Source organism: Oncorhynchus tshawytscha, linkage group LG08, assembly GCF_018296145.1.
Source record: "Oncorhynchus tshawytscha isolate Ot180627B linkage group LG08, Otsh_v2.0, whole genome shotgun sequence".
NCBI lineage: Eukaryota > Metazoa > Chordata > Actinopteri > Salmoniformes > Salmonidae > Oncorhynchus > Oncorhynchus tshawytscha.
The window spans coordinates 76,756,011-76,768,459 of NC_056436.1; the positions used below are offsets into that span (position 1 = coordinate 76,756,011).

Genomic DNA, 12,449 nt, shown 5'->3' on the forward strand with positions numbered 1-12,449 from the left:
TGCTCCAGAGCGCTCAGAACATCAGATTGTGTTGAAGGTTCACCTTCCAACAGGACAACGAAGCTTAGCACACAGCCAAGACAACGCAGGAGTTGCTTCGGGACAAGTCTCTGATGTCCTTGAGTGGCCCAGCCAAAGCCTGGACTTGAACCTGATCGAACATCTCTGAAGAGACCTGAAAATAGCTGTGCAGCAACGCCTCCCATCCAACCTGACAGAGTTTGAGAGGATCTGCAGAAAAGAATGGGAGAAACTCCCCAAATACAGGTGTGCCAAGCTTGTAGCGTCATACCAAGAAGACTTGTGGCTGTAATCACTGCCAAAAGTGCTTCAACAAAGTACTGAGTAAAGGGTCTGAATATGTACTTAAATTTCGAAAAACGTGTTTTTGCTTTGTCATCATAAGGCTGTAACCTAACAAAATGTGGAAAAAGTCCAGAAGTCTGAATACTTTCCAAAGGCACTGTAGGTACTGTCTTATCAGCGATGTGAGTTCCTGTAGATAAGTAATGACACCTAGTGTACATCGTTCAGATAATATTTATTATTATCACAATTTTATTTGTCATCATACTGTTTATTAAGTACATCTCAATTTGAGGGTAAAATGAACATTGTGCAGTGTAAAAATCATCCTATAGACAAAACAGTAGGTATGGTTTCTGTCTACAGATAGAGGTGATGCTTCTGTCTGTACAGATAGAGGTGATGCTTCTGTCTGTACAGATAGAGGTGATGCTTCTGTCTGTACAGATAGAGGTGATGCTTCTGTCTGTACAGATAGAGGTGATGCTTCTGTCTGTACAGATAGAGGTGATGCTTCTGTCTGTACAGATAGAGGTGATGCTTCTGTCTGTACAGATAGAGGTGATGCTTCTGTCTGTACAGATAGAGGTGATGCTTCTGTCTGTACAGATAGAGGTGATGCTTCTGTCTGTACAGATAGAGGTGATGCTTCTGTCTGTACATATAGAGGTGATAAGGCAAAGGGGGAAAACAATGTTAAAGGGATAGTTTCGGATTTTGTCAATTAAGCCCTTTTTTCTACTTACCCAGAGTCAGATGAACTCATGGATACCAATTGTATGTCTCTGTGTGTAGTTTGAAGAAAGTTGAAGGGCGGTTCTGGAGCCATTTTTGCAGCTTAAATGCACTGACTGGAAGTCCACAGAAGAACTTCCAGTGACATGGAGCTAGGAAAAGTCTTAATTTACAAAATCTGGAAGTATCCCTTTAAAGAACATCACATACAGTAAATCACTGTGTTTTTCTTCCATCTCCATTGTCTTCCATTCCAGTTCTATGGAACATTCTCACCTTAAATCTCTCGTTGTCCCTTTGTCATTTATTAAGGTATAATTTAATATCCTTTCTGTACACTGGCTCAAATATTCAATTTCGTCCAAATCTCTACAACAATCTGAAAGACACATCCTCCCTCTGATATTCCTCCAATCATCTCCAATCTTTCCTTAACATCGTTATGCCTTAGGTGCATTTCTTTGACTCCCATTCCTGCAATGAAAATCAACAGTTTAATATTTTTGTGTGTTATACACACACACACACATGCACACACACACACGCTGTGTATTTTCTGTGAGTTCTTCCCACACTAACTGCTGGGACACCATTAGACCCTGGTGATGGAACTGGCTCACAGTGACAGACTGTGGAGCTGCGTCCCTCTAAGGTGCACAATTTGGGACACAGATAAACTGTGTGTGTGTGTGTGTGCGTGTGTCTTTCGTCTTTACCTTGGCTTTCTGCATGACTGTTCTTTTAGATGTTGAGTAGACAGGATGTTTCACACGGGCCGCAGAGACACAGCTGACTGGTATAGACTCAGAGTAGTAGGGCCTGCTATACACCTGAGACACACACACATTCAAATCATTAGAATCAGTGACCACTCTTGAGTGATGCAGTGCTCTAAGGCATCTCAGTGCTAGAGGTATCACTAAAGGCACCCCGGTTCAAATCCAGGTTGTATCACAACCAGCTGTGGAGTCCATAGTGGGAGTCCATAGTGAGGTGCACAATTGGCCTGTGTTGTCTGGGTTTGACCTGTGTAAGATGTCATTGTATATAATAATTTTTTCTTAACTGATGTGTTTAGTTAAAAAAAAAATACATTTGCTGGTGGGTCTATGTGTCTGTCTGCAGATATATACTGTATGTGTGTGTTGTACCTTGCTGGAGGGTTTGCTCTCCCCAGGTGCCCCCAGAGCCCCTCCTGCTAGGCTCTTCTTCAGATTGTCTTTAACCTGGGTGAGCCGGAGCTCCAGGTCCACCCTCTCACTCTCCTTCCCCCGGCACGTCTCCTCTAGCTGGGACACACGCTCACTCAAGGAGCCCTTCTGCTCCTCTGATCCAGGAACACAGAGGAAATTGATTAGGGAGCCCCTGTATAGTTCTGCCAGTAGGCAGTGCTAGTGCTTTGCTGGTGATCTTTTTTGTATTTTGTGGGTGCATTAAGTGCTGTAGCCTACTGAGATTGTATTAAAGAGTTTTGTGCATATCTGTTTTGTGTGTTGTTGTATTTATCAGGGATCACCAGTAGCTGTTGCCAAGGCAGCAGCTACTCTTCCTGGGTCTAAACATATTAAGGGGTGGCAGGGTAGCTTAGTGGTTAGAGTGTTGGACTAGTAACCGAAAGGTTGCAAGATTGAATCCCTGAGCTGACAAGGTACAAATCTGTCGTTCTGCCCCTGAACAGGCAGTTAACCCACTGTTCCTAGACCAGTTAACCCACTGTTCCTAGACAAGTTAACCCACTGTTCCTAGACCAGTTAACCCACTGTTCCTTGACCAGTTAACCCACTGTTCCTTGACCAGTTAACCCACTGTTCCTAGGCCAGTTAACCCACTGTTCCTAGGCCATCATTGAAAATAAGAATTGCTTGTCTAGTTAAATAAAGGTAAAAAAAGGCACTTACATTACATATAAAACAGTACATCATATAAAACAGTACATCATATAAAACAGTACATCATATAAAACAGTACATCATATTACATATCAACAATACAAAATGTTTGATATCAACAATATTACATATGTGTCTGTGTGTGTCTTCACAGTCCCCGCTGTTCCATAATGTGTAATCTGATTCTACTGCTTGCATCAGTTACCTGATGTGGAATAGACTTCCATGTGCACCTCCCATAATCTGCTCTGGACTTGGGGACTGTGTAGAGCCCTCTTGTGGCATGTCTTGTGGGATATGCATGGATGTCTGAGCTGTGTGCTAGTAGTTTAAACAGACAGATAGGTGCATTCAGCATGTCAACACCTCTTACAAAAACGAGTAGTGATGAAGTCTATCTCTCTCCCACTTTGAGCCATGAGAGATTTACATGCATATTATTAATGTTAGCTCTCCATGTACAGTTGAAAATTTACATACACTTAGGTTGGAGTCATTAAAACTCGTTTTTCAACCACTCCACAAATTTCTTGTTTAACAAACTATAGTTTTGGCAAGTCGGTTAGGACATGTACTTTGTGCATGAAAAGAAATGTTTCCAACAATTGTTTACAGACAGATTATTTCACTTATAATCCACTGTATCTCAATTCCAGTGGATCAGAAGTTGACATACACTAAGTTAACTGTGCCTTTAAACAGCTTGGAAAATTCCAGAAAATGATGTTATGGCTTTAGAAGCTTCTGATAGGCTAATTGACATCATTTGAGTCCATTGGAGGTGTACCTGTGGATGTATTTCAAAGCCTACATTCAAACTCGGTGTCTCTTTCCTTGACATCATGGGAAAACCAAAATAAATCAGCCAAGACTAAGTCAAGTCTGGTTCATCCTTGGGAGCAATTTCCAAACCCCTGAAGGTACCACATTCATCTGTACAAACAATAGTACGCGAGTATAAACACCACGCAGCCGTCATACCGCTCAACAAGGAGACATGTTCTGTCTCCTAGAGATGAACATACTTTTATGTGAAAAGTGCAAATCAATCCCAGAACAACAGCAAAGGACCTTGTGAAGATGCCGGAGGAAACAGGTATACAAGTATCTATATCCACAGTAAAACGAGTCCTATATCGACATAACTTGAAAGGCCGCTCAGCAAGGAAGAAGCCACTGCTCCAAAACCGCCGTAAAAAAGCCAGACTAGGGATTGCAACTGCACATGGGGACAAAGATTGTACTTTTTGGAGAAATGTCCTCTGGTCTGATGAAACAAAAATAGAACTGTTTGGCCACCATCACAACAGTGAAGGACGGGGGTGGCAGCATCATGTTGTGGGGGTGCTTTGCTCCAGGAGGGACTGGTGCACTTCACAAAATAGATGGCATCATGAGGAGGCAAATGATGTGGATATATTGAAGCAACATCTCAAGACATGCTTGGTCGCAAATGGGTATTCCAAATGGACATTGACCCCAAGCATACATCCAAAGTCGTGGCAAAATGGCTTAAGGACAACAAAGTCAAGGTATTGGAGTGGGCATCACAAAGCCCTGAGCTCAATTCTATAGAAAATTTGTGGGCAGAATTGAAAAAGCATGTGCGAGCAAGGAGGCCTACAAAGCTGACTCAGTTACACCAGCTCTGTCAGGAGGAATGGGCCAAAATTCACCCAACTTATTGTGGAAAGCTTGTGGAAGGCGACCCAAAACGTTTGACCCAAGTTAAACAATTTAAAGGCAATGCTACCAAATACTAATTGAGTGCATGTAAACATCTGACGCACTGAAATGTGATGAAATAAATAAAAGCTGAAATAAATCATTCTCTCCACTATTATTCTGACATTTCACATTCTTAAAATAAAGTTGTGATCCTAACTAACCTAAGGCAGGGAACTTTTACTATGACTAAATGTCAGTAATTGTGAAAAACTGAGTTGAAATGTATTTGGCTAAGATATCTGTAAACTTCTGACTTCAACTGTACATTTAAGGGCCAGCCGTGCTCTTATAGCCAATTAAAATTTTCAGAGGTCCCTCTGCGGCACCTGACCACACAACTGAACAGTAGTCCAGGTGTGACAAAGGCAAAGCAGTGCTTTATTATGGACAGACTTTTCACCATCTTAGCTATTGCACTATCAACATGTTTTGACCATGACAGTTTACAATCCAAGGTTACTCCGAGCAGTTTAGTAACCTCAATTTGCTTAAATTCCATATTATTCAATACAAGATTTAGCTGAGATTTAGGGTTTAGTGAATGATCCGTCCCAAATTCAAATTCAAATAAATCAAATCAAATCAAATGTTATTGGTCACATACACATGGTAAGCAGATGTTAATGCGAGTGTAGCGAAATGCTTGTGCTTCTAGTTCCGACCATGCAGTAATATCTAACAAGTAATCTAACAATTTCACAACTACTACCTTATACACACAAGTGTAAAGGAATGAATAAGAATATGTACATATAAATATATGGATGAGCGATGGCTCAACGGCATAGGCAAGATGCAGTAGATGGTATAAAGTACAGTATATACATATGAGAAGAGTAATGTAGGGTATGTAAACATTATATAAAGTGACATAGTTTAAAGTGACTAGTGATACATTTATTACATCCAATTTTTTATTATTAAAGTGGCTAGAGATTTGAGTCAGTATGTTGGCAGCAGCCACTCAATGTTAGTGATGGCTGTTAAACAGTCTGATGGCCTTGAGATAGAAGCTGTTTTTCAGTCTCTCGGTCCCAGCTTGTTGTCCAGCTTGCTAAACGACTATCGCCCCCCGTAGCACTCAATTCCGTCGTCATGAAGTGCTTTGAGAGACTAGTCAAGGATCATATCACCTCCACCCTACCTAACACCCTAGACCCACTCCAGCCTAGTGGTTAGAGCATTGGGCCAGTAACCAAAAGGTTGCTCGATGGAGTCCCCGAGCTGACACGGTAAAAGTCTGTCATTCTGCCCCTGAACAAGGCAGTTAACCCACTGTTCCTAGGCCGTCAATGTTAATAAGAATTTGTTCTTAACCGACTTGCCCAGTTAAATAAAGGTTTAAAAAATACAATGCATTTTGTTTTTGAAATATTTAGGACTAACTGCAGCACTTTTTAAAGTGTTGCAGTGATTTTACTTGCTGTAGTAGCTGACGTGTATGGTGATGAGTCATCCGCATACATAGACACACTGGTTTTACTCAAAGCTACTGGCTTGTCATTAGCAAAGTTGGAAAAAAGTAAGTGGCCTAGACAGCTGCCCTGGGGAATTCCTGATTCTACCTGGGATATGTTGGAGAGGCTTCCATTAAAGAACACCCTCTGTGTTCTGTTAGACAGGTAATTCTTTATCCACAATATAGCAGGGGGTGTAAAGCCAGCAGACAATGATCAATAATGTCAAAAGCTGCACTGAAGTTTAGCAAAACAGCTCCCAAAATCTTTTTATCTTCAATTTCTCTCAGCCAATCATCAGTCATTTGTGTAAAATAGCTTTGTATCTGCTCAAACACATTTTTTTTACAAAAGGTTTGGTAACAGGCTGATTGCTCGGCTATTTGAGCCAATAAAGGGGGCTTTACTATTCTTGGGTAGCGGAAGGACTTTTGCTTCCCTCCTGGCCTGAGGGCACACACTTTCTAGTAGGCTTAGATTGAAGATATGGCAAATAAGAATGGCAATATCATCCGCTATTATCCTCAGTCATTTTCCATCCAAGTTGTCAGACCCCAGTGGCTTGTTTTTGATTTATTTTATTTCACCTTTATTTAACCAGGTATGCTAGTTGAGAACAAGTTCTCATTTGCAACTGCGACCTGGCCAAGATAAAGCGTAGCAAATCGACACATACAACAATACAGAGTTACACATGGAATAAACAAAACATACAGTCAATAATACAGTAGAACAAAAGAAAACAAAAAGTCTATATACAGTGAGTGCAAATGAGGTAAGTTAAGGAAATAAATAGGTCATGGTGGCAAAATAATTACATTGTCATTGTTGATAGACAACAATCTTTTTTTTTTACCTCTTCCACACTCACTTTATGGAATAAAAAATGACAATGCTTGTCTTTCCTAATTTGATTAGTTATACCTGGATGTGTAGTGTCAGCATTTGTTTCTGGCATGTCATGTATAAGTTTGCTAATCTTGCCAATGAAAAAATCATGAAAGTAATTGGCAACATCAGTGGGTTTTGGGATAAATCTGATTCAATGAATGATGGAGCTGAGTTTGTCTTGTTGCCCAAAATGTAATTTCAGGTGCTCCAAGGCTTTTTATTATCATTCTTTATATAATTTATCTTTGTTTCATAATATAGTTTCTTCTTATTTTTATTCAGTTTAGTCACATGATTTCTCAATTTGCAGTACGTTAACCAATCGGTTGTGCAGCCAGACTTATTTGCCATTGCTTTTGCCTCATGCCACACGCTGATCTGTTTCATCTGTCCTTGTGCTTGTCTCCACCCACCTCCAGGTGTCGCTTATTATCCCCGGTGTATTTATCCCCTTGTTTCCTGTCTCTCTGTGCCAGTTGGTCTTGTTTTGCCAAGTCAAACAACGTTTTTCCTAGCCCCTATTTTTCCCAGTCTATTTCTGTTTATTCCTACCCCTCCTGGTTTTGACCTTTGCCTGTCCTGACTCCGAACCGGCCTGCTTGACCCCTCTGCCTGTTCTGACCACAAGCCTGCCTATCCCCTTGTACTGTTTGGACTCGGACCTGATGACTGAACCCCTGCCTGTCCTGACCTCGACCTGCCTATCCCCTTGTACTGTTTGGACTCAGACCTGATGACTGAACCCCTGCCTGTTCTGACCACAAGCCTGCCTATCCCCTTGTACTGTTTGGACTCTGACCTGATGACTGAACTCCTGCCTGTCCTGACCTCGACCTGCCTATCCACTTGTACTGTTTGGACTCGGACCTGATGACTGAACCCCTGCCTGTCCTGACCTCGACCTGCCTTTTGCCTACCCATTTTATGATAATAAATATCGGAGCTCAACCATCTGCCTCCTGTGTCTGCATTTGGGTCTCGCCTTGTGCCCTTATACCTCATCCCTCTCAACCATACAATTGTTCAATTCCTCATCAATCTAGAGGGATTTAACAGTTTTTAAAGTAATGTTTTAATGTCTGCATGCTTATTAGAAACTGAAATAAGCAACTGTATTAATGTGTCAAGAGCAGCATCTGGTTGCTCCTCATTTCACAGCACAGACCAGAAACTATTGAGTGGGCAGCTTGATGGAAGCCAGTCAGTTTTTAAATCCCCCAGAAAGTATACCTCTCTGTTGAGATCACGTACATTAACAAGTATCTCACACATATTATCCAGATACTGACTGTTGGCACTTGGTGGTCTATAGCAGTTTCCCACAAGAATGGACCTGTAGCCATATTACTTCAACAGTATTTAAGATTAGATCCTCTCTAAGCTTTACAGGAATGTGGTTCTGAATATAAACAGCAACACCTCCACCATTGGCTTTTCTGTATTATAACCATGTATTGCTACCACTGTATCATCAAAAGTATTATCTAAGTGAGTTTCAGAGATAGTCAGAATATGAATATCATCTGTTAAAAGAAATGTATTGATTTCATTAACCTAGTTTCTTAGGCTACATATGTTAGCGTGGGCTATTTTTAGCACTTTTCTGAGATGCTTGATTGTTTTCATTGCTTAACTGGGAAGCTTAGCAGAAGTAGACATGCTCATGTTATTTATGTTTGAGCTGATAGTGCAGGGTGAGCTGCACACAGTGGACATAGTATAACTGGTTCATAGGTACATGATTACTGCATACAATAGCTGTAGGAACAACAGAGGCATTCAGCGCAGTTAGAGAGACATACATTAGGTTACTTACATTGTGTCTGCCAATCCCCCTGGGATAATGTATATTGGCTGAAGAATTATGACAACTCAGTGACACAATGGTAGGGATTGTCTGAGCTGGGCTTGGGTCATTGATAAGTCATTGTCTCAACGCAGCCTTATAATGCTGTGAAATGATCCAGGAACCAAAATGATTTGGGTAGATCCCATCCTCCTTATAAAACGTGTTTTGTTTCCAAAGGGTTTGTGTGTATGTGTGTGTATGTGTCTGTATGTTTGTGTATGTGTGTGTATGTGTGTGCTCTTTCCCTCTTACCTGTAGCAGTCTTAAATCTCTCCTTCACCTCTCTCCTCTCTTGTCTCAGTGTCAGCAGAGTGGTCCGTATCCCATCCCTCTCTCTCTCCAGGTGTTCTTTCTCTCTCAGGAATAGTTTAGCGTCCTCCTCTGCTCGTGTTTTTCCATAGAGGCCATACTGATTGGTGTCTGGGGGGGTCATAGAGGGTGAAATGTGAAAGGTCAGAGGTCAGACCTGGAGAGGTTATGGGAAGAAGACATAACCTCATTCCTCTTTCCTCTCTCTCTCTCTCTCTTTCTCTCTCTCTCTCCCTCCCTCTTTGTGAGTAACTCTTCCTCTACCTCTCACACATAAAGAGTAGGAGAGAGACCACTGTGACTGACCCAAACTGAAGGAAAGCTTTGACTATGTACAGACTCAGTGAGCATAGCCTTGCTACTGAGAAAGGCCACTGTAGACAGACCTGGCTCTCAAGACAAGACAAGCTATGTGCTCACTGCCCACAAAATGAGGTGGAAACTTCCTAACACTTCATAACCTCCTGCCAAATGTATGACCATATTAGAACACATATTTTCCTCAGATTACACAGATACACAAAGAATTTGAAAACAAACCCGATTTTGATAAACTTCCATATCTACTGGGTGAAATAGCACAGTGTGCCATCACAACAGCAAGATTTGTGACCTGTTGCCACAAGAAAAGGGCAACCAGTGAAGAACAAACACCATTGTAAATACAACCTATATTTATGTGTATTTATTTTCCCTTTTGTACTTTAACCATTTGCACATCATTTCAATACTATACATAATACGACATTTGTAATGTCTTTATTCTTTTGGAACTTCTGTGAGTGTAATGTTTACTGTTAATTTTGATTTGTTTAATTCACTTCTGTATATTATCTACTTCACTTGCTTTGGCAATGTTAACATATGTTTCCCATGCCAATAAAACTCCTTGAATTGAATTGAGAGACAGACAGGCAGAGAGAGAGAGAGGCAGAGATAGAGAGAGAGAGGCAGAGAGAGAGAGAGAGGCAGAGAGAGAGAGCGAGGCAGAGAGAGAAAGAGAGAGAGCGAGCGAGACACAGAGAGGTCAGCAGCGAAGCTAATGAGGCTGTCTCAGAAGTCTCAGGTTCCATTCTCTGCTCTCATCTGTTCTCCAGATAGACAGACAGCAGGAGGCTTTGAAGTAAAAGACAAGGGAAGGAAAGAAGGTTTCCCACTGGGCCTCATTTCAACAAAGAAATTCAACGTGAAGACATTGAATGACTGTGGAAAACTGATTGGATTTGCAAAAAGTCATCAACGTAAGGGAATTTAATCTATTTTTCTAGTAATATTAAATCCAATAACTTGGTGACATTTTTTGGGATTTCACATTGAATTCAAGTCAGTTAACAACCATGTAAATCCCAACTAGAAGTTGAAATTATGTCTGGGCCCAGTGGGATATGTGTGTGTGTGTGTGTGTGTGTGTGTGTATACATAAACGTGTGTGTGTCTTACTGGAGCCCGTGCGTTTCAGGGCCAGACCAGGTTTGGTCCTACCGGAGTCACTACTGGTGAAACTGGACCTCTGCTTCGGTCCCCCATCCTCGCCAGGCTGTAGAAAAGAGGGATGGGGGAGAACAAGATGAAGAAGAGGAGAGGATGAAGGGAAGAGAAAGGAGGACCATGGTTAGAGGCATCACAACAAAGAAAATCAGTAAAAGGCTTTAGCTCAGTGGGATAGCACAGTCTGGTGGTGTGCAGGAGACAGGGGTTCAACCCTGGACTGTTATGTAAGACAAGGCTGTGCTGTGTGTGTGTAGTAGAGAGCACAGCAAAGTTCAGCATGGGGTCAACAGTCAAGACCCTTTACTGTAAGCTCTCTCTCAAACGCAGACACACACTTTCTCTACCTTTGTCTCTGTTTCTCGCTCTCTGGTCCTGACTCACCCCATCTCTTTCCCCCATATTTATCAATTCAATTTAATATCTTTATTGGCATGGGAAACATATGTTAACATTGCCAAATCAAGTGAAGTAGATAATATACAGAAGTGAAATAAACAATAAAAAGGAACAGTAAACATTACACTCACAGAAGTTCCAAAAGAATAGAGACATTTCAAATGTCATATTATGTCTGTATACAGTGTTGTAACAATGTACAAATAGTTAAAGTACAAAAGGGAAAATAAATACACATTAATATGAGTTGTATTTACAATGGTGTTTGTTCTTCACTGGTTGCCCTTTTCTTGTGGCAACAGGTAACAAATCTTGCTGCTGTGATGTCACACTGTGGAATTTCACCCAGGAGATATGGGAGTTTATTAAAATTGGATTTTGTTTTCAATTTTTTTGTAGATCTGTGTAATCTGAGGGAAATATGTGTCTCTAATATGGTCATACATTTGGCAGGAGGTTAGGAAGTGCAGCTCAGTTTCCACCTCATTTTGTGGGCAATGTGCACATAGCCTGTCTCCTCTTGAGAGCCAGGTCTGCCTACGGCAGCCTTTCTCAACAGCAAGGTTATGCTCACTGAGTCTGTACATAGTCAAAGCTTTCATTAAGTTTGGGTCAGTCATTGTTGTTAGGTATTCTGCCACTGTGTACTCTCTGTTTAGGGCCAAATAGCATTCTAGTTTGCTCTATTTTTGGTAAATTATTTCCAACGTGTCAAGTAATTATCTTTTAACTGTGTCTAAATGTTTTGCTGTCCTGGGGCTCTGTGGGGTGTGTTTGTGTTTGTGAACAGAGCCCCAGGAGCAGCTTGCTTAGGGGACTCTTCTCCAGGTTCATCTCTCTGTAGGTGATGGCTTTGTTATGGAAGGTTTGGGAATCGCTTCCTTTTAGGTGGTTGTAGAATTTAACAGCTCTTTTCTGGATTTGGATAATTAGCGTGAATCGGCCTAATTCTGCTTTGCATCCATTATTTGATGTTTTACGTTTTACACAGGGGATATTTTTTTGCAGAATTCTGCATGCAGAGTCTCAATTTGGTGTTTGTCCCATTTTGTGAAGTCTTGGTTGGTGAGCGGACCCCAGACCTCACAACCATAAAGGGCAATGGGTTCTATAACTGATTCAACTGTTTTTAGCCAGATCCTAATTGGTATGTTGCATTTTATGTTCCTTTTGATGGCATAGAAGGCCCTTCTTGCCTTGTCTCTCAGATCGTTCACAGCTTTGTGGAAGTTAGCTGTGGAGCTGATGTTTAGGCAGAGGTATGTATAGTTTTTTGTGTGCTCTAGGGCAACGGTATCTAGGTGGAATTTGTATTTGTGATCCTGGGAACTGGACCTTTTTTTGGAACACCATTATTTTGGTCTTACTGAGATTTACTGTCAGGGCCCAGGTCTGACA

At 41.4% G+C, this 12,449-nt stretch overlaps 1 pseudogene; it reads right to left on the reverse strand.

Annotated features, from left to right (window-relative positions):
- Positions 1-522: 522 nt before the first annotated feature.
- Positions 523-12,449, reverse strand: part of LOC121846934 — a 39,925-nt pseudogene continuing 27,998 nt past the window's right edge.